Source organism: Maniola hyperantus, chromosome 16 (assembly GCF_902806685.2).
Source record: "Maniola hyperantus chromosome 16, iAphHyp1.2, whole genome shotgun sequence".
Lineage (NCBI taxonomy): Eukaryota > Metazoa > Arthropoda > Insecta > Lepidoptera > Nymphalidae > Maniola > Maniola hyperantus.
The window spans coordinates 9,503,279-9,531,195 of record NC_048551.1 but is presented as its reverse complement, the minus strand read 5'-3'; the positions used below and the strand labels follow the sequence as shown (position 1 = coordinate 9,531,195).

The window sequence follows — 27,917 nt, the reverse complement described above, 5'->3', positions numbered from 1 at the left end:
TACACAAGTAACACCATACAGTTCATTCTACTGTACGCGGCCGAAAGTAAGCTACATCGCCAGATTTGTAGAGCACTGTCACTGTCGTTGAGACCGACAAAACTTCCTATAGGTATGAGTGACAGAGACAACGGTCTACAAACCTGAAATCGCATTCTAAAGCCGATGTATATCACTTTCTGCCGGGTACTGTACATAAGTACACACTACTTACACACCATTTGGGGTGGTGTCACAGATGAAAATGTTACATTTGTAATTTGTTTTTATCTGTGACACCAACAACAAATAAATTTAGCGTTCCGGTACGATGCCGTGTAGAAACCAAAGGGGTACGGGTTTAATAAAAACTGCCATATCCCTTCCAGGTTAGCCCGCTATCATCTTAGACTGCATCATCACTTACCATCAGGTGAGATTGCAGTCAAGGGCTAACTTGTATCTGAATTTAAAAAAAAATGCATTTTCTTTCTTTCTTTCTTTCTTTCTTTCTTTCTTTCTCTCTTTCTGTCTTTCTTTCTTTCTTTCTTTCTTTCTTTCTTTCTTTCTTTCTTTCTTTCTTTCTTTCTTTCTTTCTTTCTTTCTTTCTTTCTTTCTAGCACTACTCTATCCCACACGCTTTGTTTCTCAGAAAATAAGGAAGGTCTGGCGGCAAGGGGTTCTTGGACTAATAGAGAACTCAATAGATGAAACCAGCACCGCTTGCAAATCACCGAGCACCATGCCTGCACCATGACACATAAAAGGGACGTATCAACCAGATCACGCGGTGAATATTAAACTAAACACACACGAGTGCGATAACTTGTGAATCTAGACACGTACATAGACTTAAAATTTCTACGGCTATTCGCTCAGGATATGGCAGAACAGTTATTGAGAGATATTGTGATTACTTATTGTGTTACTAGCTGATGCCCGCGACTTCGTACGCGAGGATTTAGGTTCTTAAAAACCCCGTGGGAACTCTTTGATTTTTCGGGATAAAAAGTAGCCTATATGTCACTCTCCAGGTCTTAAACTATACCCATGCAAAAAATCACGTCGATCCGTTGCTCCGTTGCGACGTGATTGAAGGACAAACCAACAAACAAACACACTTTCGCATTTATAATATGGGTAGTGATTGAAATAAATTAAATCCTAATTCCTACTATGTACAATGTACATACCTACTAACATCACTTGACACTACCCATAACTATTATAAATGCGAAAGTGTGTTTGTTTGTTAGTTTGTTGGTTTGTCCTTCAATCACGCTTCACTACAACGGAGCAACGGACTGACGTGATATTTGCATGGATATTAGTTAAAGACTAAGGTCTAAGGACCAAATTGCGACACCCAAACTGGGTATCCATAATACTTTGTACATGCTTAATATGATGTAGTTTATGGAAATGCAATAAATGAAAATTGAAATTGACCACAGTGGCTCGATTGCGGTTGAATAACCGCTACAATGTGACGATCGCAATGTGAGAAGGGTTTTGGCCATAGTTAACCACGCTCTAGCCATGTGCAGATTTGTAGACTTCACACACCTTTGAGAACATTATGGAGAACTCTCAAGCATGCAGGTTTCCTCACGATGTTTTCCTTCACCGTTAAAGCAAGTTAATTACTTTAAACGCAATAACTCTGAAAAGTTAGAGGTGCGTGCCCGGGATCGAATCCCCGGCCCCAACCTCCGATTAGAAGGCGGACGTCCTAACCACTAGGCTATCACAGCTTACTAGGCTATCACATAACATAAGTGAACATAAGTTCACATACTTAGGTCTAAGTATATAAAAATAAAGTAGGTACTTAACAGTTAGCATTTGCTTTACAATACGGGAAGCAACTTGATGACAGACAAGCAATGCGAAACAGGATGAATTGCGCATAGATTATAAATTAAAACAGGAACTCTACAAATTGGCAGTGTGTTGCAAATGGACTGCGACAAATAAGGATCGACGCGATTCAACTTGTCGATTCCTCATAATATATTTTGAGGAGTTATTTTTAGAAAATATTATATCCTAGTCACAGATTAGAGAATAATCTGTGATCCTAATCTCTAAAAAATTCTTTATCATTTACCAAAGGATCAATTTCGCTGGAAACACTTGGCTGACAGATCAACTCAATTAAAATCAACAGTTAAACCCAGTTACAGTATAAACCCTCATATTCATTTGAGTAGTATATTATTTAATGTTTGTGTGGAAAAAAAATCGCTCAAGTGCAAGTCGGACTCGCATACGAAGGGTTCCGTACCATAGCACAAGAAATAATACTTCGTACGCGTGGATTTAAGTTTTTAAAAATCTCGTGGGAAATGTATGGTTTTCTGGGATAAAAAGTATGTTACCTATGTTACCTATGTTACCTTCCAGGTCTTTAACTATACCCATATAAAAAATCATGTCAATCGGTTGCTCCGTTGCGACGTGATTGAAGTACAAACCAACAAACCAAGAAACAAACACACTTTCGCAATCATAATATGGGTACTTATTTTTTCATGGCAGCCATTATGATTTTTTTATTATTTGTTAGTATAGCAGCAATAGAAATACATATTCTGTGAAAATTTCAACTCTCTACCTATTTCGGTTCACGAGATACAGCCCGCTGACAAACAAACGGACGGACGGACGGATGGACGGAGGGACGGACAGCAGAGATTTAATAATAGGGTCCCGTTGGCACCCTTCGCGTACGGAACCCTAAGACAGTCATATTTTTCTCATGATCGATTCCCCTCTACATCTGTCATCCCGATGGTTTCATTCATCATTCGTGAGAGAAAAAAACATGGACATATTTATGGCTTGTCCCAGTTCTCGTGACAAGGTTTACTACTGTAATTCGATCACGTAAACCGCGTCCTATATGTTATTGTTATAGAACCTTTCGAGTACCACACGTACCTAATATGTATGTTGTATTTATTTATGAAACATTTTTCCTTGTTCTTTCCTCCTCATACATCGAAATATTATATCAATGATCTCATGTCTAACTCATAATACATAATTATTTTAAGGGACTATTAAGCTAAAATGTGTCTACCTGATAGTCTAGTGGTTAGGACGTCGCGCGTCGCTGTATTCGGGAGGTTCGAACCAGGGCACGCACACTTTTCGGAGTTGCAATTAAACACCACTTGCTTTAACGGGGAAGGAAAACCTCGTGAGGAAACCTGCATGCCTGACAGTTCTCCATAATGTTCTCAAAGGAGTGTGAAGTATGTCAATCCGCCCTGGGCCAGCGTGGTGGACTATGGCCTAAAAACCTTCTCATTCAGAGAAGACACCCATGTCCAGTAGTGGGCCGGAGAAGGGTTGAGATGGGTACGCATCGAATACAAACAAAATAGAATAGAATAGAATATGTTTTTATTCAAGTAGACTTTTTACAAGCGCTTTCGAAGCGTCGTCGGGTAGTTTTAATTTACCACTGGTTCGGAATGCTGTTCCTACCGAAAAGAAAATAAGTGCGTAAGAGCGCAGAAATCTCCTAAAATCTTAGCTCAGTACGTTTCGCCACATTGCAGCCTCATTGATATGCCAAGTAGATGCTTTAAACTACGATATTAAGTAGTTCGCATTCCAATGACCCAGTTATGAACTACTCATTCGGGTCAGTCAGTTCACTTGGCACTGCGAGTGTCTAGCGTTCGTCGTAACATTTATGAGCGGAGCCAGATAGTCTGATGCTCTCTTTTAATGGAATTTGGTAATTATTACCGTGCCGTAGTAAACAAGGAACCATTCGTAGTAAGTAGTAAACTAACAGTAAGTAGTAGTTTTAACATTGCGGTCTGTCTGTCTGTCCGTCCGCGGCTTAGCTCAAGGACTAGGTAGAGAGACTTGGAGACCTTGGGGATAAGTATACCGTACTGTCACTCTCCAAGTCTTTAAGTATACCCATGCAAAAAATCAAGGCAAATTTTTTATAGGGTAGTAGCCGATGAATACAAAATTATAGGATTTTTTAATAATTTTTTTCGCGTTATTTTTGTGGTATCATATCAGTAATCATCAGTTCTATCATCTGTCTTCGTTTTTGCCAGCGTTCTGGTTACATCCTGTATTATCATCTCAGTTAACTCACATGATGGATACGGCGAAACACGTAACGTAAAAGATGAGGACACGAATTGTCCACCACGGACAATAGTCCCTCGTCTACGCAAGAACTAATATTGACTCTAGAAAGACATTGCATAAAACTGCCATACACCTCCCAAGTTAGCCCGCTTCCATCTTAGACTGCATCAGTCATCGCTTACCACCAGGCGAGATTGCAATCAACGGCTAAATTGCACTTAATTTAAAAAAAGATAGATTTTCTCTATAACAACTCATAAACGCATTACGTCATAGTCTCTCATTAGAAACGATTTTCAAATATTCTTTGTTTGAATAGTATCTTAGATGCAAAACAGTCCCACGTGGGATTCTTGATCCGAGATTGTGTGATCACTCTGTTGTGTGTGATCCTACCGGCTGCGCCATGTTGTGTTCACTTGTTTAATTAAACTATTTTTAGTTATTTTAAATAAATATGATATAATGTTTTAGATTTACTTTTATAACATTCAAGACATAATAATGTGACTAAATAACACCATAGATCAGGAGCTCAGAGAGTAAGCACCAAAGACATTATCTATCAATGACATAGACAACATCTTACTACCATACACACTCGACACATGTATTGAAATACTTAAGTTGAAATATTACCACTAAATCGGATCCTACAAAAAACAGTCCCCGGAAAGAACGGGATGTGTCAGTGTGAACGGGCCGTTAGCGAGTGCAAGTTTTAAGGCAATTCGTGCAATAACGTGAAGTATACCCATTAATAATATTAAACGCGATTCTTTGTCCTTTCATAATATATTTTATAGTAGGTAGGTACTAGGTATATTTGTCGGGAACAGATGAAATGAGAATATGCGATTGGCTGAATTCAGGCGGTGCAAGACCGTGGCATGTGGAAGTCCATACAAGAGACCAATGTCCACCAGTGGACGTCTACTGGTTGATGACGATGATGATAGGCATCAAATCTGAATCCCGCTATATTATGTAAAAAAGCCAACATTATTTTATTTCGTAGTCTTGAAAAAATGTGCCATTGAATAAAAAAACCTTTGGGTTAGATGTCATCTGGCAGTGTATTGCTAACGACCACCCTTTTTGAGACGTGAGTATAAAATAAAAACATTTAGTTGAAAATTAATTTTATTTGTACATTTCCTAAGCGTAGGTAATTAAAAGTAAATGTACAATCTGCTATTTAACAATTATAAAGCAGTTAGCTTTCCTACATTACCCGTTTAAACAATGACGTCCTTACCTTACCTTCTATGAATTTTTAACCGACTTCCAAAAAGGAGGTGGTTCTCAATGCGGCCCGTTTTTTTTTCGACTTTTTTTTATTTTTTTATGTATGTACATCGATTTTTTCCAGGTTTCTGGACCGATTTGCAAACTTTTTTTTTAATCAGCAGAGGATGTTAAGATGGTGGCTTGTGGTGGTCCTCCTTAAGCTCAGAGTTACTCAGCCGGCGATGGCGAGAGCTATGCTTGGAGTTTTTCTACGTGATCAAATCAGGAATCAAGAGAACCGTAGCAGAACTAGAGTAACCGACATAGCTTAACGGGTTCCGAAGCTTTAGTGGCAATGGGCAGGATACATAGTTCGGAAAACCGATAGATGTTGGGGTCCCAAGGTCCTGGGATGGTAACCTCGCACCGGAAGGCGCAGCGTTGGAAGACCCCCCAGTAGGTGGACGAAAGACAGCGCTGGATTCAGGCTGCGCAAGACTATGACGTGTGGAAATCCCTACAAGAGACCTATGTCCAATAGTAGACGACTATCGGTTGATAATGATGATGATGATGACTTATTATTATTTAATGTAAAAAGACCTGACATACTAAAAATATTTATTGAAAAACCAATGTAACGCCATAATTTTTGATCAAATTCTTTGTTATGAGTAAATTGCCAATTATTTACAAGTAACAATAGCTCCATAAACGTAATTTTTTACATCAAGTTGAATAAAACTCCATGATAACCTCAATCGAGCAAAGTATCTCTCTTAAAATTTTATCTTAAGACATCAATAGAAGTTTATTCTCCGAAGCACACCGAAGTCTTTAAAACCAGATCATTAGAATTAAAATGAGAGATCACCGCGAAGTACCTTCTTCATCCAAATAAATTATTCAAGAAGGAAAAGCACTTTGTTTAATACAGAAGACTCTTGGGAATGAGGGTGAAGATGAAGTTAGATGATAAAGTATGATAATACTAGCTGATGCCCGCAACTTCGTACGCGTGGATTTAGGTTCTTAAATATCCCGTGGGAACTCTTTGATTTTCCGGGATAAAAAGTACCCTATGTCACTCTCCAGGTCAAACAGTACCCATGCAAAAAAAACGGCCAAGTGCGAGTCAGGCTTGCGCAATGAGGGTTCCGTACTACAGTCGTATTTTTTCGACATTTTGCACGATAATTCAAAAACAATGGTGCATAAAAATAAATAAAAATCTGTTTTAGAATGTACAGGTGAAGGACCTTTCATATGATACCCCACTTGATATGGTCACTCACTTCGAAAGTTAAAAATACTAATTATTAGTTCATGACCACAATTTAATTTTTTTTGTGTGATCTAACCCTAAATTCGCGGTTTTCAGATTTTTCCCCAAATGTCAGCTATAAGATCTACCTACCTGCCAAATTTCATGATTCTAGGTCAACGGGAAGTACCCTGTAGGTTTCTTGACAGACAGACAGACAGACAGACAGACAGACAGACAGACAGACGGACAGACATACAGACAGACAGACAGACAACAAAGTGATCCTATAAGGGTTCTGTTTTTCCTTTTGAGGTACGGAACCCTAAAAATCATGCCCATCCATTGCGACGTAATTGAAGGAAAAACCAACAAACCAACAAACAACCACACTTTCGCATTTATAATAAGGGTAGGTACTGATGTATGTACCATCGTGTTTAAGTATGTTTGTTTGTTGGTTTGTTGTTTGCCCTTCAATCACGTCGCAACGGAGCAACGCAACGAATCAACGTGATTTTTTCATGGTTAAAGTTACCTAAACCTGACATAATACATTTTGTGTATTATTGATCGTTTCCCGGTACTTTATTGACAGAGTAGTATGCTAGTTTTTATCATAAAAAATCAGACAATTCTCACGAGATTTTTAAAAACTAAATCGACGCCAACGAAGTCTCGGGCATCGGCTGGTACCATGGAGTTTTTTTCACCTTTTTTAAAATACGTATATTTTATCTACCTATGCAAATTAACAATTAATAAGAAACAGACAGACAGAGTTTTTCCTCTTGAGGTACGGAACCCTAAATAATGATCAAATTCCACTCTGACTTGAGCCTTCGCATGTAGTTAGGTAACTATCTGAAAACATGAAACGTAACCTAAAAAGTTTTCGGTGTATATGACATACTAGCATTATATAGGAAGGTACTCTATTGCAGGCTTTTATTAAAAAGCCTGCAATAGAGTTATCCAATCTGCGTTCGTTGAATTTTGTTTTAAATTAACTTTTTACTAAATTTGAAGCGCCCACAGAGATTAATTAACTTTTTGGGGTGTGCGAAATTGGTGCGATCCCTTTGTCCAGATATAGCTATTTCCGACTCATAACCTCCTAACTATAAAAGCTCATAAGTTTATTATTCGTATTTCACTATGATGCAGTAAATGATCTAGGCCTATACTGTGACTAATAAACTTCTGAGTGGTTAGAACGTCCCCTTCCTAATCGGAGGTCGGGGGTTCGATCCTGGGTACGCACGTCTAACTTTTCGGAGTTTTAAAATATCACTTGCTTTAACGGTGAAAGAAAACATCGATGAGGAAACCTGCATGCCTGAGAACTCTCCATAATGGTATCAAAGCTGTGTGAAGTCTGCCAATCCGCACTTGGCTAGCGTGGTGTACTATGGCCAAAACCCTTTTTCACTCTGAGAGCAGACCCGTGCTCTGTAGTGAGCCGGCGATGGGTTGATCATGATGACGATGATGAAACTACCGAATTTTTATTCATCACAAAAAACTTTCAACATAATCATTACGAAGCTAATTAACTTTGATAAAGTGTCCAAAGTAAATATGTAAAAAATAATTTCGTATATTCTTTTTAATTCTCGTAACATTATTATATTGTCCTGAAAACCCTCGTAATTATCTTCATATCATCATTCCGTACTAACGGCCGTAGCTGTCACAAAATGTAATTTAAAATCGTAATCGCTGCGTGTGAATGAGAACTGAGTATGTAGCGTACCTATAGCGGCATCCCTCATAAAGTTGAGTGACCCCAAGGCGGCATTTCATGAAACCACCCGGAGGCTGAGCTTCTGTGGATAATTTTTCAGCGCCCGTAGTAGACCGTAGTTTCAGCATCTGAAATCAGTCGGCGTCGAGCCCCGCTAAGAGGCAGACGTATTGTTACCTCTTTAGGCTTTGAACTCTATGCCGCGTCAATAACATCGATAAGTAGTAGTTTCAGAATATTCCAAGTTCTTCTTGAACGAAAGAATAAACTTTTGAGTGTTATTGTGCTTGAATGGTGTTTTGCAATATTTCTTTGTCGAAAAGTTGTTTAATATCAAAAGTTTCAGGATTATTTATTTCTAGGATTTATGACTATTATGACAGATCATTAACCAAACGATAAAATAAACTTTATTATATTCCTAGACTTTTCTCGTAAATCTGAAACAGAAAGATTTAAACATTATTGAATATATCATAAATACCGTTGAAATCCGTACGCCATACACGTTATAATAACGTAAATTGTAAATAGTGATAGAGATTTCAACGACTGGCGTTGTTTAGACTTTATATTGTACTCGTTGAATAAAACGATTGGTTCGTTGCAATGGTTTTGTAACAGTCAGTGAGTTATTTCGTGTTTCAATCAGCCCGCTTCCTTACATCGGCGACATCGAGCGGAAATCGTCGAATTCGAGACGCATAAGTATAATAGCAGTTGGAAATAACTTCGAAGCCGACGCGCAGCTCAGTAAGTTTGCCTCAGTTTGTTTAATATTTCACCACGTGTTTCTGTCACAATTTACATTATAACCCACCAGCTGTTGCCAGTGTATTTGTCAGCGTAGATATTATATCATCATGATCGGGATAATGTAGCTATCTATCAGTGAAAGAATTTCAGAATTTCAGAATTAGATCATTGGTTCCAGAGATTACTCCCTATACCCAAACATACAAACTTTATCTCTTCATAATATTATTATTAGTGTAGATATTCGATGAGTTAAAATACTTAATTTTTAGGGTTCCGTACCTCAAAAGGAGAAAAGGAACCCAATAGGATCACTTTGTTGTATGTCTGTCCGTCGTGTTTGTCAAGAAAATCTATAGGATAGGTAGGTACCTACATCCCGTTAACCTAGAATCATGAAATTTGGTAGGTACGGGTAGGTAGGTCTTAAAGCACAAGTAAAGGAATAAATCCGAAAACCATGAATTTGTGGTTACATCACAAAAAAAAATGTGTTCATGCACAAATATTAGTATTTTCAATTTTCAAAGTTAGATACCAAGTGGGGTATCATATTATTATGAAAAAGCTTTACCTGTCCATTCTAAAACTGATTTTTATTTATTCTTATGCATAATTGTAAAGTTTTTGATTTATCGTGCAAAATGTAGAAAAATACGACTGTAGTAAGGGACCCTCGGTGCGCGAGTCTAGCTCGCACTTGTCCGGTCTATTTTAGTTCCATCATTCATATTCATTTTTAAACTGTGGACGCATGATTTATAATATTGTATCTCATTAGTCATTTCACATCTTTTTGATCTTTAAAAAATATGACTTAGGTACGTAATTAATTATTTATTTCTTAGCTAAGTGTGGCAAGACAACAAGATAATTAATATTTTGTTGATTGGATCTCTTCTTACTTTTTATTAAATTATTTTCATTATTATTTTCGTCGAGAGAAAATTAGGCGTTTCATTTTAACTTATAATTTTATTAAAATGAGACTCTTGGACACGCTTTCTTAGACAAGATAAAATTAATCTCCTTTTATGGGAAATTCAATTAGTTTAATTTTTGGTGAGAAAAATATTTGACGTAGAATTTTTTCATAGATACTCTAAATAATGTTTATCATCATCATCATCAATCCATGGCTGGCCCAATACTGAGCACGCCCTCTCAAAATGAGAAGGGTTCGGCAATAGCCAATAGTCTACCGCACTGCGTACACCAAGTGCAGATTGGTAGACTTCACATACCTTTAGGAACATTATGGAGAATTCTAAGACATGCAGGTTTCCTCACAATGTTTTTCTTCACCGTTAAAGCAAGTTTGCTTAAGACGCACATAGCTCCGAAAAGGTGCGTCCCCGTGATCAAAGCCTGGACCTCCCGTCAATCCGTTGCTCCGTTGCGACGAGATTGAAGGACAAACCAACAAACCATCAAAAATCATTACGATAGAGACTAAAATGTTATACCCATATTAGGATAGGCTAGGTATATAGTAATTAGTATTATAATATGTGCTACACGGATACCTACGCTTAGTTCACAATATGTGCTTATCTCATTAGCAAGCAATACGCAAGCCTGATGGAGTAAGTATATTATTATTATTAAGTCTCAGCTTATGATTATCAATCAACTTTGAATGCGTGCCAAATTTAGCATACCTTATTCAACGCTTTCGTATTATGGCAAAATATAATATCTATTATAGATATAATATACTAGCTGATGCCCGCGACTTCGTCCGCGTGGATTTAGGTTTTTAAAAATCTGGACGTAACTCTTTGATTTTCCGGGATAAAAAGTAGCCTATATGGCCCTCTCCCGGTTTTAATTACTATACCCATGCAAAAAATCACGTCGATCCGTTGCTCCGTTGCGACGTGATTGAAAGACAAACCAACAAGCCAACTAACCAATAAGCCTCAATAGCTCAACCGGTAAAGATCGACGGTTCAAACCCCGCCCGTTGCACTATTGTCGTACCTACTCCTAGCACAAGCCTGACGCTTAGTTGGAGAGGAAAGGGGAATATTAGTCATTTAATATGGCTAACACACTATCGCATTTATAATATGAGTGGTAGTGACTATAAATAGATATACCTAATATGGGTAGTGATTTTAATAGGTATGGTCACATAACATGGTTGTTCTCGTCGCCTTGTAAGAAGGTTTGATTTCCGGCTGAGTCAGTTTAGAGAATCGCATTTTCAAAGTTTTCTAGGGTCTGTTCTGGCTGAATCTGCTAAATAACACAAAAAAGTAGAGAGTACTATAGCCCCCAGGTAATCAACAAGCTGACCAAAGTTTAATGGTCTATTGGTTCCCCGAGACCAAGGTATAGTACGCCGTACGCGACATGTCGAAGTGGCAATCGGGGTATGAGGCGGGGGACGCCCCCACATCCGCACGTCACCCACGCTCACCCGCACTGGCTTAGTGCGGGGGAATTCACGCACCTTTGATTACATTATGAAGAACACTCAGGCATGTTTGCCTGATGTTTTCCACTTAAAACGCCCATAGTTCCGAAAAGTTAGAGGTGCGTGACCAGGATCGAACTCCCGACTCCCCCGAAGAGGAGGCCGACGATGTCATAGCCACTAGGATAGGTTATTGCACTGTAGGCACCGCATTGTAAGTATAGCTATCAAAGAAGCTTGACCGTAATGATTTATTTATTGCATGTCATTGATTTCCATAATGTATGTCACGCTTGTCTGCCTCGATGTATTATTTCCACGAATTTTGTGGAACTTGAAGTATACAAAAAAACAAAAGTTTAAATGACGGAAACTTTGTTGAAATTAATTTAAGTCGAAAATAATGAAAAACCGTGGAGAGCGTTCCGTACGATGGATAATATAGAGCCTATATTTTAAGAGCCTCAATAGCACAATCGGTATAGGAGTGGACTGAAAACCGAAAGGTCGACGGTTCAAACCCCGCCCGTTGCACTATTGTCGTACCTACTCCTAGCACAAGCCTGACGCTTAATTGGAGAGGAAAGGGAAATATTAGTCATTTAACATGGCTAATATTCTTTTTAAAAAAATGTAAGTAAGTTTGTATGCACGATACTGAAAGATTTTTTGTATGTGCTTCTTGTCCTCCGACATGATGATCGGAGTTAGTTCACGACAGATCGTACCGGAAAGCGAATTTTCACACTTACTTGAAAAGCCATCTGTGAAATATTAGCGCTATTGAGCATGGGCCGTTGTGCCTAGGGTTGCCAACCGTGCTCTAAAATAGAGTATCGTACTCTATATCATGTAGGCATACTCTATAATCTACAACACTAATAGAGTATGCTAAAATACTCTTTTGTACACACCAGTCATTATGCAAATCCATTATCATAACCAAAAAATCTTTTTTCCACGCACATGTAAACTGTGGAACCAGCTCCCTTCGGCATCGTTCCTACTATAGATTTCAACATAGGGTTATTCAAGAGCGGATCAACAAATTTCTGAAATCCTGTGCTGCAAATGTTTATGGGCATCCACGTGCTCGTTCGCTCGCTATTTTCATTAAAAAACCGGCCAAGTACGAGTCAGAACCACGCACGGGTTCCGTACTGGGGTATTTTTTCGACATTTTGCACGATAAATCAAAAACTGTTAAGGCGGTTACGCACTCATCCGATCCGAGTCCGTTCCTTTTTGTTGTGTATGGGTCATGGGAGCTTATGACATAATATTACGTCGTAGACAATCGCTGATATTATCACGGATGACGGATAGAACTCGGATGACGGAAGTGTTACTCTGGTTCTAGTTGGGATCTCCTCATTTCTGATTTGATCACGTTAAAAAACTCCAAGCATAGCTCTCTCCAACGAATGTATTGAACAAACAAATTGCCTACTATTTATACTGAAAATGGATTACATATTTTATTGCCGCACGTGGCTGCACTGAAGTCGCAGTCATTAATGTAACGGATATAAATTATGCATTTATCATAATATAGTAACTATATATTAAGCACAAAGTAAGGATGGTAATCTCAATCGAATTCTTCATAGGTAAGTGGATAATAAATCTCGTCTAATACCTACACCTACATAATTATGTACCTACTTATATCTTGTGATTAAAATTTTCAGGCATAAAAAGTATTTTTCCAAACATTCTATTCATTATTTAACCCAAAGATGGATGTTTGGGTCGTGGAATATTTACCTTTCAACTTAAAGGTCCAGTAGATTCAGAGCAAATTAGCATAATAATCACAAATCGACAGACAGACACAAGAGTGATCCTAAAGTGATTTTGTTTTTAGGCTTCCGAACATTGAAAGGAAAAGGGAACCCTTATAGGATCACTTTGTTGTCTGTCTGTCTGTTCGTCTGTCTGTCAAGAAAACCTATAGGGTACTTCCCGTTGACCTGGAATCATGAAATTTGGCAGGTAGGTAGGTCTTACAGCACAACAAAAGAAAATCCGAAAACCGTGAATGTGTGCTTACATTACAATAAAAATATGTGTTCACGAAAAAATTCATTTACTAAATCACATATGATGGCGCAGTCCGTCATTAACTTGCAGTGTTCTAAAGTGTTAGGTATATCTTGTACGATGGTACGGAACCATTCGTGTGCGAGCCCGACCCTCACTTGACCGGTTTTTTTCATTCGGAGTTACGGAACCCCAAAAATACCTGAACCATTACTATGCAAATCAATTAGGTTAAATCAGTAGTACTAGGTATTGCATAGGCCACAATTATACACGTATGTCATATTTTACAATAGGAAACTTTACCACAATAGATGCGGAAGTCCATTAGGATGTACCTAAATGCATGCTGCATCGTAAATATTACATTTCCCGGCATATGTGGTCCGTTGCTAAATGGCGCACAAAACTACAGGATGTTACTAACAAAATATACCTAGCTTGGCCCACCCGGCATCGCTCGAGTGGAATTTTTGATTGCTGAGCGCGTGACATTTCAAACCCCTATTTCACCCGCTTAGGGGTTGAATTTTCAAAAATCCTTTCTTAGCGGATGCCTACGACATAATAGCTATCTGCATGCCAAATTTCAGCCCGATCCGTCCAGTAGTTTGAGCTGGGCGTTGATAGATCAGTCAGTCAGTCAATCAGTCACCTTTTCCTTTTATATATTTAGATTAATTATTAATTACGTAAGCTACTTACGTGAGTAAAACTTACAGGTGTAATCACGGCCTAACAGTGAACAGGTTCAATATACCAACCCAACAATTTTCCTTTGCGTAAAATAATGTCGAAGCTATAAAACATTTGCATTGCCACTTAAAGCGTTTAGAAATTTAAATATGGACGAAACGGGCAAAAAATTGAATTTGTTATGCTAATTTTGTGTGATTTGCCTAAAGTAGCTAAGATTATACTGAAATTAGATTTCTGTACGTCTGAGTTTATTCTTCATATTTTATTACTGTCTCTGCAGTCTACAGAATCATATTTTTGACCATCAGATTTTTTTTTTAGAATTTCTTATTAAACTTATTATTCACGGTAAAAATATTAATATTCCTTTACGATGGGCCTACCGTGACCCCCTCTCCCCTGAAAAAATTCGGAGCGAAGCTTTTCCAATTAAAAATAATTCAAACAATTCTACCATGCCGAGTTTGTAATAATTTAAAGTTCTACCTTCTAGAATTAAGAGAAAGCCGACAAGCAGAATAAAATGAGAAAATGATCAAAATCTAAAAGAGAAACGAATACGCAAACAAACCAACAAAACAAAATGGTAATAAAACAATCCTTTCTGTAGTCGGGCCAAAATTAATTATAGTCCGCGACAGGTTGACATGGCCATCGGGGTATGAGGCGAGGGGACGCCAGGCACCCCCGCACGTCACCCGCGCTCGCCTGCACCGGGTTAGCGCGGGGCCTGTGCGGGTCTTCGGGGCGTTCCCTCACCGATTGCCGTCTCGACCTGTCGCGTACTATAAATTGTTTGCTGAGCGAGGTGTACTCTGTTGAAGTTCCTTTTTCAAAAGTCTTATTCATTTTTCTTCATTGTGCTAATTAGTTTGCTCAGAAGAAAAATAATTAATTTAAGATGAAAACTAAAACTACGCTTTTTTCAAATGTTTTATTTTTGTGTTGTAATATGGGCAAACAAACGAGGAGCTCGCCTGAATCATGTTGAAGTTTATTCAAAAACTTTTCTACACTAAGAAGAGAATTTTTCTTGTAAATATATAAATAGGTAGCACAACGATTATTATTAATAAAAATCCTTAATAATATTATTATAAATATGAAAGTAGAGATAGCTTGCATCCCGGGAACGGACAGACAGAGGCTATCTTACCTATTGTCCCAGAAAGTCAAAGATATCCGTCCGTTTAATCGATATTGCCGAAAGGTACGAGATAGCTCGCATCCCCGAGACGTACATAGTCTACTCATTTTTCCCAGTAAATTGAAGAGTTACCACGGGACTTTTGAAGCGTAACTTGCGGGCATCATCTAAGTAGTATATTTAAAACGAAGGAAATACTTATAGGTTCTAGGAAGCGAAATAAGATTTCTCTGATTTTAGACTTCTAAGAATCTAACAGTGTATACATTTCTAATAATAACATCGCTAAAGAGAATAATGTAGCAAAGGAGAATGCAATTTAAGCTTAGCAAACAATATCAACGTGGGTACAAAAGAAGGTCGAATTGAATCATAAATTGCTTACTATAAAATAGAAGTAGAAATAAAGAGTCCTTAAAGGAAAAAGAGGGGTGGGAAGAAGGAAGAAGTCATGGTTACATAACATTAGGCAGTGGACGGGCATAAAAGCAGTCGGAGAACTATTCCGCCTGACTAACTGACTGCTGACTTTCAGTAATGGAGAGGCACTACAAGAAGAAGAAGCAAAGAATAATATCTAGGTACCTAGTGTAAGATTTTTACAAAATTTTGAACTGAATTCACTATACTAGTTTTTTTTTTTTTTTTAAAGAATATTAGCCATGTTAAAATGACTAATATTCCCCTTTCCTCTCCAATTAAGCGTCAGGCTTGTGCTAGGAGTAGGTACGACAATAGTGCAACGGGCGGGGTTTGAACCGTCGACCTTTCGGTTTTCAGTCCACTCCTATACCGGTTAAGCTATTGAGGCTCTAAGTTCTTCTTCAGTCAGTGTCCAGACGGAATGTAAAAACCTTTAGTCTTCCACATATTAACACGAACTATGGCCATAATAGATTTTTAGTGAGGACATGCGATATATACAATAAGAAATATGTACAATTAGATCATTTTCAACACAAATTTGGTAAATTTTTAGCTGAAATAAAAAAGTTTAAATTATTTTAATTAATTAAATTATATGTAGGTTTAGCACGATTAGAATTATATACTTTATTTGTAACCACTTCATAACAAACTAACTTATTATAATTTAATTTAATGTAATTATTAACCTAACTAACTCCCGCACAAAATTAAATAGATATAATGTAAATGAGTAAACACTTAATAGGCATATGTACAAATTAGAAATAAGTAGCTAAGTAAAAATGTAAAAGCTGTTTGTGTTCCATAATAAAAAATAAAAAAAAAACTTATTAATGTAGATTCCTATTATAAGTACAGTCATCATGATCAATCCATCGCCGGCTCACAGCTCACTAGGCACAGAGCACGGGTCTCCTCTCAGAGTGAGAAGTACAGTTGCCGGCAAGAAATATTGTACTTTGGCCTTTAGAATTAGATTTTGGCTTTGTAGAGCGTTGTCTCTGTCATACCTATGTGACGTTTTATCGGTCTCAACGACAGAGACAACACTCTATGAAATCGCTATCTCTTTCTAAGGGTCGATGTACGATAATTATTTCCTGCCGGGTACTGTACCTAGGTACTACATCAATTCAAATCATACATCTTCGTAGATCTTTATGATATTATCTGTATCTATCGAAATTATAGTATATGTATAACCTATCGAATAAAAAAGTATTAAGTATAAATATAAATTCTTTCTTAAATATAAGTTCGTTTATTCAATTTGAAGTCCGAAAATCGATGAAACATTATGTGTTCGGGGAGGGAACGCCCCGCACACCTCCACAGTCCCCGCGATAACCCGGTGCGGCCAAGCAATATCCATCGCGGTATTAGCCGGCCTATTCAAGAGGTCGGAGGCTCGGTCCCGGGCACGCACCTCTAATTTTTCGGAGTTAAGCATGTGCGTTTGAAGCAATTAAAATAAATGTCACATGACGATGATAATAATCAATCGCTGGCAAGTTTTAAATAGATTTTGCATCAGATTTTGTTTATGTCATCTGAAGTTTTGATATAAAAAGCAACTTAAAAAAACACAACAGTTTGTAACATTTGTTGATCACATGTTCAACATTTATTTGTAGACACGGAACTACGGTTACAGGTGTATGGCTCGTGTAAACATGTGAACATAATGTTTATTTCGTAAACATTACTTACTACTTGTTTGTTTAAGAAGTTCGACTCCTAATTTTATAAAACCCAATCAGTTCAGAATAAATTGAAGACAGAGGAGGATTCAAATAATGTTTTTAAGTTTTACTTTCGTATCATCAAACAATATATTACTTACTAGATGATGCCCGCGAATTCGTCCGCGTGGTTTTAGGTTCTTAAAAATCCCGTGGGAACTCTTTAATTTTCCGAGATAAAAAATAGCCTATGTCCTTTTCCGGGATGTATGCTAATTCTGTACCAAATTTCATAAAAATCGGTTGAACTGTTGGGTCGTGAAAAGCTAGCAGACGGACAGACAGACGACACAGACAGACGAGAGAGACAGACACTTTCGCATTTATTATATTAGTATGGTTGTATAAATTAAATTAAATAGGTAATAGGTATAGTTAAACTGTAGGTTTCGAATGCTGCAAAGTTTACATTCACATAAATCGTGATCATTCAACACTATGAATTGATAATGTAGACAAATTACTGCTCAAATAAAAAGTTATGTTAAGTAGTTTTCATCTAAATAATCCTATCAGATCTCTATGGAATACTAAATCAAATCAAATATAACCAATCAGTTCCAATAAGCCTCAAAACATTTCAATCAAAAGTTGTGTGAATATAAATAATCTATCCAAGCTATCTTAATCCATATTAGTGATGTGCCATCAATATGGCGCTTGAATAATGAATGAATGAAAGGGGGTTTTGCGTTTAAATTAGTCGGCCGTATACTCCGACTAATCACATGAGTCCAGCCGTAAGATATACTGATGCCCGCGACTTCGTCCGCGTGGATTTACGTTTTTTTAAATCCCGTGGGAACTCTTTGATTTTCCGGGATAAAAAGTCAACTATACCCATGCAAAAATCACGCTAATCCGTTGCTCCATTGCGACGTGATTGAAAGACAAACCAACAAACAAACACACTTTCACATTGGGTAGTGATGAATAGGGTCTATTTCAGTTCTAATTCACGTTTAAATCCTTTTAGAATTTATCCAACATTACTTCTTCCCGCGACTTCGTCAGCGTGATATAATTTAGAGCTTGCGCGCACTACGGTAAATTTCCGTGCGTTTTTTTATGCAAAATCTGTGAACTATAGAACTACTTCGTAGCGCGCACACTTCGCAGTAAATTCCGCACCGGATTTAATAGATTTAAATTCAAATTTATGGGCTTTTAAAACGCGCCGCACCGCAGTGCGCGCCTAGTTACAAGACCATAGAGATATGGTCTTGTAGCCCTCGCGAATAATGTAGCTATAAATAAATCAGTGAAAGAATTTTCAGTATCAGATCATTAGCTTCGGAGATTATCCTTACATCCAAACTTAGACCTTTATTAAATTAGTAACTGTGCCTCTTCATTATTTTATTGTAGACATATATCCATCGAGACGTAAGTATATCCCAAATACCAATATCAATAATTTATTCGAGATACTTACTAGAAAAATATATAATACAAAGCACTAAGTCATTGTCACGTTTTCCCCTGATATTGATTTATAAATTTTCTAAGTAGATACTACTTATTCGTCAAAATCAATCATCGAGATCTACTCAGTAATTATAATAATATGATTTGGATCCAATCCGATTCTTTATTTTGAGCACATCAATATTCCTGACTATCTATGTTTGGGATAGTTTACCTACTTATGCAAAAGACAGACATAAAACCCTACAATCAGCGTCTATTCAGAGCTTACCAAGAAGTATAAAGAATCGAAAATCTAATACACTCAGATCAGATCGTCTGACTGATAGTTTAAATTTATGCTTACGCGTTTAATTTGAATGTCGTAGACGTCCCAAAATGGCGATTTGGAGATAAATTGGGAATGGAAAAGTTGGAAACTTTTGATTCTGCATCAGCGAGGGCCCTGGGAGTGACAGCCGAAAGTTTGGACGAGTCAAGGCCCTTCAGAAGATCCGAGCCTTAATTTAATAACATAAAAACTGTCGGTATGTCGCTTACACATGGATATAGAAAGTAATAATTACACTTGGCACGCGTCGTTTGACATTCTGAATACCTATTTCAACGTCCTATTATTATTTTTTGAACGGAAAAATGTCACCTTTGTTTCACAAGTCACAAATTTTTGCCTCTAGCGTCGCATACCTACCTATTACACAGTTTGATTTTTTTGCAATTGCTATCTACACTTCATTATAAATGCGAAAGTATGTAGGTATGTCTGTCTATTTGCTAGCTTTTCACGGCCCATCTATTTAGCACAGAGATAGTTAATTGCATCCCGGGGAACACTATGCTACTTTTGGTCCCGGAAAATCATCATCATCAACAACTTGGTACAGAGACAGTTTGCATCGTGGAGACGGACCAGGACTATGTTTTGTACCGGAAAATCAACGGGACTATAAAAACCCCAAATCCAGGCGGTCGCGGGCATCCTCTACTTAAAAATAATCGATAAAACAATGCAAATGTAAGAACATTGTTAGATATAACGACCTCCAGTAGACCTGTTAGTTCATCATCATCATGATCAACCCATCGCCGGCTCATTACAGAGCATGGGTCTCCTCTCAGAGTGAGAAGGGTTTTGGCCATAGTCTACCACGCTGGCCATGTGCGGATTGGTAGACTTCACACACCTTATTCACACACATTATGGAGAACTCTCAGACATGCAGGTTTCCTCACGATGTTTTCCTTCACCGTTAGAGCAAGTGATATTTAATTACTTAAAAACGCACATAACTCCGAAAAGTTAGAGGTGCGTGCCCGGGATCGAACCCCCGACCTCCGATTAGAAGGCGGACGTCCTAACCACTAGGCTATCACAGCTTAGATCAATATTTATAATATTATTATATATTTAGATATTTATAAAAAGCACAGCCCACTGGCAGTTGGCACTCACCATCCCCAAAAGTAAATTTTTCTAAAGCCCTTAATTATAATATGAGGACAATTTATTACAAGCTGTCACGAACATAAATCTTTGCGCCACACTTTTTGCATGCCAATGATTCCTGAATAAATTGGAATTCAATTTCTGGACACTGGGTTTGTTAATTCGCATTCAGAGAGTGGTTATCAAATCAGGCCGGGCAAGATAAATCACGAGGCCTGAAGTATGGGAATGAATAGAAATGAACCTGTGTATATTCAATATTTTATTTTTCCTACAATATCCCAATTTTATAGGACTTTAACAATTCTTTTGCAAGGATATCTTATATTAGGAATCGTCGCTTAACCAATGGCTGCCCATAAAAGTAGAACATACCAGTATAATTGTCATCCCTCAAACAGCTAGGTCTAGAAATCTATACCGATACATAATACGATTATAAATCCATATCCATACCATACATATATACTATACTAATATTATAAATGCAAAAGTGTATTTCTGACTGTCTATCTGTGTGTCTGTTTGCTGGGTTAAATCCCGGGGACGTACAAAAGCTACTTTTTAACCCGGAAAATCAAAAAATTCAATAAAACACCTATATTTACGCAGGCGAAGCCGCGAGCATCATATTCTAGTTCTCTATAACGTTGACATCAGATCCAAATGATTCCAGAAATTCCACCTAAGTGAAACCGGGGTAAATCAGTCAAATAAAGAGAAACGCCACAAAAGCTACTTTTTAACCTGGAAAAATCTAAAAATTCAATGGGATTATTAAAACACTTAAAAGCGGGCGAAACGACGAGCATCATCTAGTTCATAACGTAGACGTCACAACCTTGGACGATAGGTTAGATCGTCCAAGGTCACAACCGAAGGATTCTAGAAATTCTACCCAATTGAAAGCGTGTTGCCAGTGATGACATATGGATCCGAGACATGGTCGCTAACTATGGGCCTCATAAGAAAGCTCAGAGTCACTCAGCGAGCGATGGAGAGAGCTATGCTTGGAGTTTCTTTACGTGATCAAATCAGAAATGAGGAGATCCGTAGGAGAACTAGATTATAACCGACATAGCTCAACGGGTTGCGAAGCTGAAGTGGCAATGGGCAGGGCACATAGTTCGTACAACCGATAGACGCTGGGGTCCCAAGGTTCTGGAATGGCGACCTCGCACCGGAACACGCAGACGGACGACATCAGACGAGTCGCAGGGAGCCGCTGGATCCAGGCCGCGCAAGACCGTGGCGTGTGGAAGTCCCTACAAAAGACCTACGTCCAGCAGTGGACGTCTATTGGTTGATGTTGCTGAAACTGGGGTAAATAAGTTACGTTTTCTCGCATAATGTGAACTTATTACGGGATAAAGAGAAACGCCGTCGGCTTCAAACGCTCAAATGCCATTTTCCTACTGTTCAGAGCCCTTTGTAAAATCCAGTTTAAGAAATTAAATAAAAAAGTTTTCCTTGTTGCCGTATCTAATGTTTTTAATGCCTCTCTTATCAGTTTTGTTTGCCCCCAAATAATACTTTGTAAGTGGAAAAAGAAAAGCTTTTTTTAACAAAATAAAGAAACCGTGCAATTTAATAAACGTTTTTCTTTTGAAGCTGATATACTCAAGGCACACTGCTACGAAGGCAAAGTGAAGCAACGCTTCCTTTCTAAAATTTTGTAAAGTCTACTGAACCTTATCTCCACTGCATAAGATACGAAACAGGAGGAAAAAAATTTGCGAGTGCGCGCATTCGTGTGGATTTTTCCACACACAAGAAAGTTAATAACGCATATACCTGCAGGAATATATTCATACAAAGTGCAATTTAAAGCTTATGTAACTTTTAAAAAATATTGAAAAGATACTCGCTGCACCAATGTGATTTGAGCACTGAAATGGATATTACAAGTACCTACGCTGGAAAATGTATCAGTTTTTTGTGCCGATTCGAAGCACCCGCCCTACCGAGCAGCATTACCGGAAATTAAAATTGACACGTTGTGCCAAATGGTTTCCACGTTGACACGATATTGACAATGTCTCATCACTAACATTTAGTTCTAAGCACGTTCACATGACGCTCATTGCTGCTATGGCTCCAAAATGGCGAAAAACAAGTTGCTTCAAAAACAGGTCAGCAGTCGCAATTCCAGCGTACTTGTATCTATTAGTAAAGGTCAGTAGATTTGAGCCATAATATTCTTGATTTAGTAAACCTACGAAATCAAGTACTTAGATATAAAAGTTTTACTTCTCTTATGACAGGAAATTTGACACAAAGTTAAAATGGCGCATGAGGAGTTAAATTCTTTAAATTAAATTCTTCTCTTATTAAATAAATAAACTCTCGAGTTACAGCCTAATAAACTAGGTTCGCATTTCTAAAAGCAAATGTGTTTTGCAATGTACGCATCCGAAAGTAATGTACATCGACCTTTAGAAGGAGATAGCAGATTTATAAAGCGTTGTCCCTGTCGTTGAGACCGACAAAATGTCATCTTGGTATGAGTGACAGTGACAACGCTCTACAAAGCCAAAATGTCATTCTAAAGGCCGATGGCCGATGGACATTACTTTCTGCTGTACACAACACAAACTAATTTGGGCATCGCCAATTTATTAAACGACGTATGACTAGACAATTACTCTAAACAAGCGAAACAAAATAGCTATGCTTATACTACACTGGGTCGGAATTTCACAAACTAGATTTTGCAGAATAGAAGTCATATTCACGCTTGGAGCTCTCGAATAATGGGCATGTACGTCGAATTGACGTCGAACTACCAGCAAGTTATAAATGACGCTGAAATATGATACCTACGTACTACTTAGTTTACTGGAACGATGCATTATGAACGTTTAGGTTTTAAGGGGTTTTAAATGCCTAAATTCTTGGATATTGAATTCAAAATATCAACATAATTATTGATTTAATCCAAAAATAAAAAATATCGAATTTAAGATGAAGATTCTTAATTAATAATATGGTGTAATCCTTTTGATTGAAGTTTTCTAGTTCGTTCCAAACACCGCAACGAAAAGTTAAAGATGGTCATTGGTCACCGTCCAATATCTGAACATAGCTGGTCCCTTAACGGAGTTTTCACTCTTCGCGATCTTGTGCCGCTTGTGCTCTATGCAACTTTGTTGTTGTCCGTCCACCCAGTTCATGGGTCGATCAAAACTGCGCTTATCGGTGCATGATCGCTAAACCAGCACATTGGAATCCCAACTTCCATTGGTGATTCGACCTATACTACGTGACCCATTGCCACTTTAGCTTTGCTCGTTGAGCTAATTGTCGGTTACTCTGTTACTTCTACGGATCTCCTTATTTTAACATAATCACCCCATTTGGAAAATACATTTCATACTAGCTGATGTTCATTTCATACTAGCTTAAAAATTACATTGTAATACTAGTTGATGACCACGACTTCGTACGCCTGGATCTTTAAATGGTATCTGACGCGGCTCTAGTTCCAATTTTGCCCACAACAGGTAAGTTGTTGGCACTGTACCCTACCCTGTATACCCACCAGCTGCGCGATTGCGGTAGAATGACAGCTACAATGTCACGATCGCAATCACCTCTGATTGGTTGATACTCGCTCACTATTGGCTACAATGCATTGTTGCAACAAGAATAGGACAAATTCAGCCAATCACAACAATTGAGATTGTAATAATGATTGATGCAGGTTTTACGATATCGCCCTACTGGCATCTTTTCCTACGTGTGGCTGTGGTAAAAAGTGTGCCTACAATTAATTAAAAAAATATGCGTCACATAATAGCATGACTATCTGACAATGTCTAGATTTGACGAGAACAAAGTATGTCATTATGAGTCGAGGTTGTGGCGTCTTATTACGTTTCGAGACGGGTTTGCGGTTATCCTTGTAGATCCCTAATTATCTTTATTGTAATATCTCTAGCAGATGTCTCGGACTCTGTTCTAGCGGCTCTAGCTAACATATTAAACGTGCAATTAGATACCTACGCTACGTATGTATATACGTAAGGTACGTTAACCTTCTATACGTCTTGTACCTACATATTGTAGGAGGTATCGTTACTAGAGTAATAATATTATTTTTGTGGTACACTGTAACGTAAGTTAACATTTAGCTTGGACTAAGTTTGACTAGGAATCCAACTCGGCTTCTTTTAGGAAGCTTCGAGATGTCTTCTTTTCCAAAATTCCTCAGTGTTTGAAGACCAAAGTCTTCGAAAGAAATGAGGAGATCCGTAGGAGAACTAGAGTAACCGACATAGCTCAACGGGTTGCGAAACTGTAGTAGCAATGGGCAGGGCACATAGTTCGGAAAACCGATAGACGTTGGGGGCTCAAGGTGCTGGAATGGCGACCTCGCACTGGGGGGCGCGGTGTTGGAAGACCCCCTACTAGGTGGACGGACGACATCAGACGAGTCGCAGTGAGCCGCTGGATTCAAGCGGCGGCGCAAGACCGTGGCGTGTGGAAGTCTCTACAAGAGACCTATGTCCAGCAGTGGTCGTCTATCGTTTGGTGATGATGATGAAGTCTGAAACCCTTGTTTTTAGGTTTCCGTATCTCCAGAGATTTTTTTGCGCTTAACTGCAATCACACCAAGCAGTAAAGAATGCTTAAGTGCCTAGAATGCCTATTCAATCATAGTTTGACTGCATACCTATTCGCTTTCAATTTTAATACTTCTTAGGTACCTACTTAATTGGTTTCTAAAAATAATAACAAAAATAATAATAAAATTTTGACATCCGCGGAATGCCGATGCGGCTGTCTGAATCAATGTAAATGTTCCGCATATACGGATGTTGATGCAAATATAATATCAGTAGGTAAAACCCCTGTTGGATTTCTGCTCGGTGGGTACCTTCGTACACTTTTTGATTGGTCAGTTAGCGAGCGAAGATATCAACTAGCAAACACGCGCGAGGCACGCGCCTCTCTGTTCCCGCCCACTTTCTTTGCAGGTCGTTACTTGTTGTCAATATGAATCCATATCCGTAACAGCTCTGCATTAATTGATGCGGATGCGGATGTCGGAAGCGAATATCCATAACACCCCTGATTTGAACACGCGACCTCTCACATTTCAGTCCGACCCTTGTACCGTTGATTGAGGCTTCATTACAAAACCTTATCTCGCGACAAATTGCACCGAAAAGCTTTTAGCCTAAATCGGTTTGTTTATCTTTTTGAGTCTACTAATCGCCCTTTTGGCATAGTTTTTCTTCGAGGCCGTGAACTAGTTTCGAGATTTTATCAGCGTTTATTTACCTATCAGTCTTATGGGCGACTTTCGTGTGATTGTAGTATTCCCTTTGTAAGGGAAAAAGAAAAATGAAAGTCATAAAGTTTGTCACTTTGAATCTGATAACAAAGATATTACGCTACGATTAATTTTGGAAGCTCACTTGGAAACGTAGATACCTACCACTTGCTAGCCATAAAAGTTTATACTTTAGCTGTAGTCAAAGATTTATATACCTACTTAGTCTCTTACTCAAATTGTATGCTGAAGGATCTGGGAATCCAACTCCTACTATTATGCGATTAATGGAAAGGGTCACGACTCCTAGCATTGAGGAATACGACACACATAATGCCTCCTGTGCCTTCTCAGTTCTCGAAACCGATTACAGGTATGATCCGCGACAGATCGAGATGGCAATCGGGGTATGAGGTGGAGTCCTGCCTCGTCACCCGCGCTCTCGGGGGCTGTGCGGTAGTGCGGGGCGTTACCTCCCCGATGGCCATCTCGACCTGTCGTGTACCTACTTCTACAGCTACCAAAATAACTAAAACTGCCTTATAACTTTAAATCAATAATATTATCTTCGGTCTGGCTGCATTTTCATGGTATGTTCATTTTTATTGACAGTAAGTAACAATATAACTTTGATGTTGCCGTCTACATTCTGTAGACTGCGTTATCCTCAATGTAGGGCCATAAGCTCCCTAATAACATGGTAATATGCTCCCTGATTCTTTTAACATACTGCTTCGGACGAACATAAGCTTGTAGCATTCTTAGTAAATTGCTTAAATTGTCTTATTTTTAGGGTTCTGTACCTCAAAAGGAAAAACGGAACCCTTATAGGATCACTTTGTTGTCTGTCTGTCGGTCGGTCAAGAAACCTACAGATAAGTACTTCCCGTTGACTTAGAATCATGAAATTTGGCAGGTAGGTACAATGATATTAGAAGAAAAAGAGGGGTAGGTAGTAGGTCTTATAGCAGACATAAGGGGGAAAATCACGCAAAAAAAATTAAATTGTGGTCATGAACTAATAATTAGTATTTTCAATTTTTGAAGTAAGATAACTATATTAAGTGGAGTATCATATGAAAGGGCTTTACCTGTGCATTCTAAAACAGATTTTTTTAAGTTTATGCATAATAGTTTGTGAATTATCGTGCAATATGTTGAAAAAATAGACTGTAGTGCGGAACCCTCGCTGCGCGAACCTGACTCGCACTTGGCTGGTATAGAATAGAATTTAGTTTTTTGCACAAAGCTTTTTTATTGACAGCAATTTGTGCTTTACGAAAATAAAACCAATTCTGATGCCAAATATTGGTACATTAGAATAGAGTCTAGTATAAAATATACCAATTTGCACGATGTAGCTCTTTATTTTACGCATCATGAAAGGGGATAAAATCAGAACCCTGAATGTGGGTACGTAACATTAATTAATTAGAGTAATTACGTTAAAGCCCCTTCACACTAGCGTTTCTCCTGGAGAAATGTTCGTCGAAGGTATGACGAGGCGATTACGCGCGAGTTCGCTTAGCGAACAAAAGTCAAAAGTCAAAAAGTCAAAACGGTAAATATATTTCAAAATAGGTAAAAATACGCTTTTTGATAGTCGGTTTAAGGTCGGTTTGCATTTGTAAGATGACGTAGTGATGATGATATAGTGGTGATAATTTTTACGCGAACTTACTAAAACTAAAGCTATACGAGCTACAACATTTCACAACTTCACGACGCTTCGCTTCATTTCCACATTTTCGCTTATAAAAACTCTTTCATTATTAGCTAATATGCACACACTTGCAGCAAAAATACAATAATTCAGCCAATAGTTGATTGCGATTAAGCAATCTGGGGCAACTCTGCCCGGCATGCAGATTGCATGCTGAGCAGAGGAATGGGTTAACGAAACGATACTGGGTACCCGCGCTCGCCCGCACCGGATTAGCGCGAGGGCTGTGCGGGTGTGCGGGGCGTTCCCTCCCCAATTGCCATCTCGCCCTGTCGCGTTCTATATATTAGTAAGTTTCAAACACGTCATTATCTAAGCCTTATTTAATCAATTTTGTGAAGCTTAATTACCTTTGGCCAATGTCGAGTTTTCAATCAACCAATATTGGGTTTCGGAACCCATTGTATTTCATGTACCTTACCTATATTGCTATATAGGCAGGAGTGACTGACAGATGG

The 27,917-nt window shown here is 38.3% G+C and overlaps 1 protein-coding gene across 2 annotated transcripts in view; it reads left to right on the top strand.

Annotated features, from left to right (window-relative positions):
• Window positions 1–8,500: 8,500 nt before the first annotated feature.
• The window catches only part of LOC117989304 (G-protein coupled receptor moody-like), a 99,408-nt gene continuing 79,991 nt past the window's right edge, over window positions 8,501–27,917 (top strand). For both annotated transcript variants that reach the window (XM_034976643.2, XM_069503841.1), the window contains exon 1: window positions 8,501–9,098. The gene's annotated coding sequence lies outside the window, so the exon portion shown is untranslated. The remainder of the gene's footprint in view (window positions 9,099–27,917) is intronic.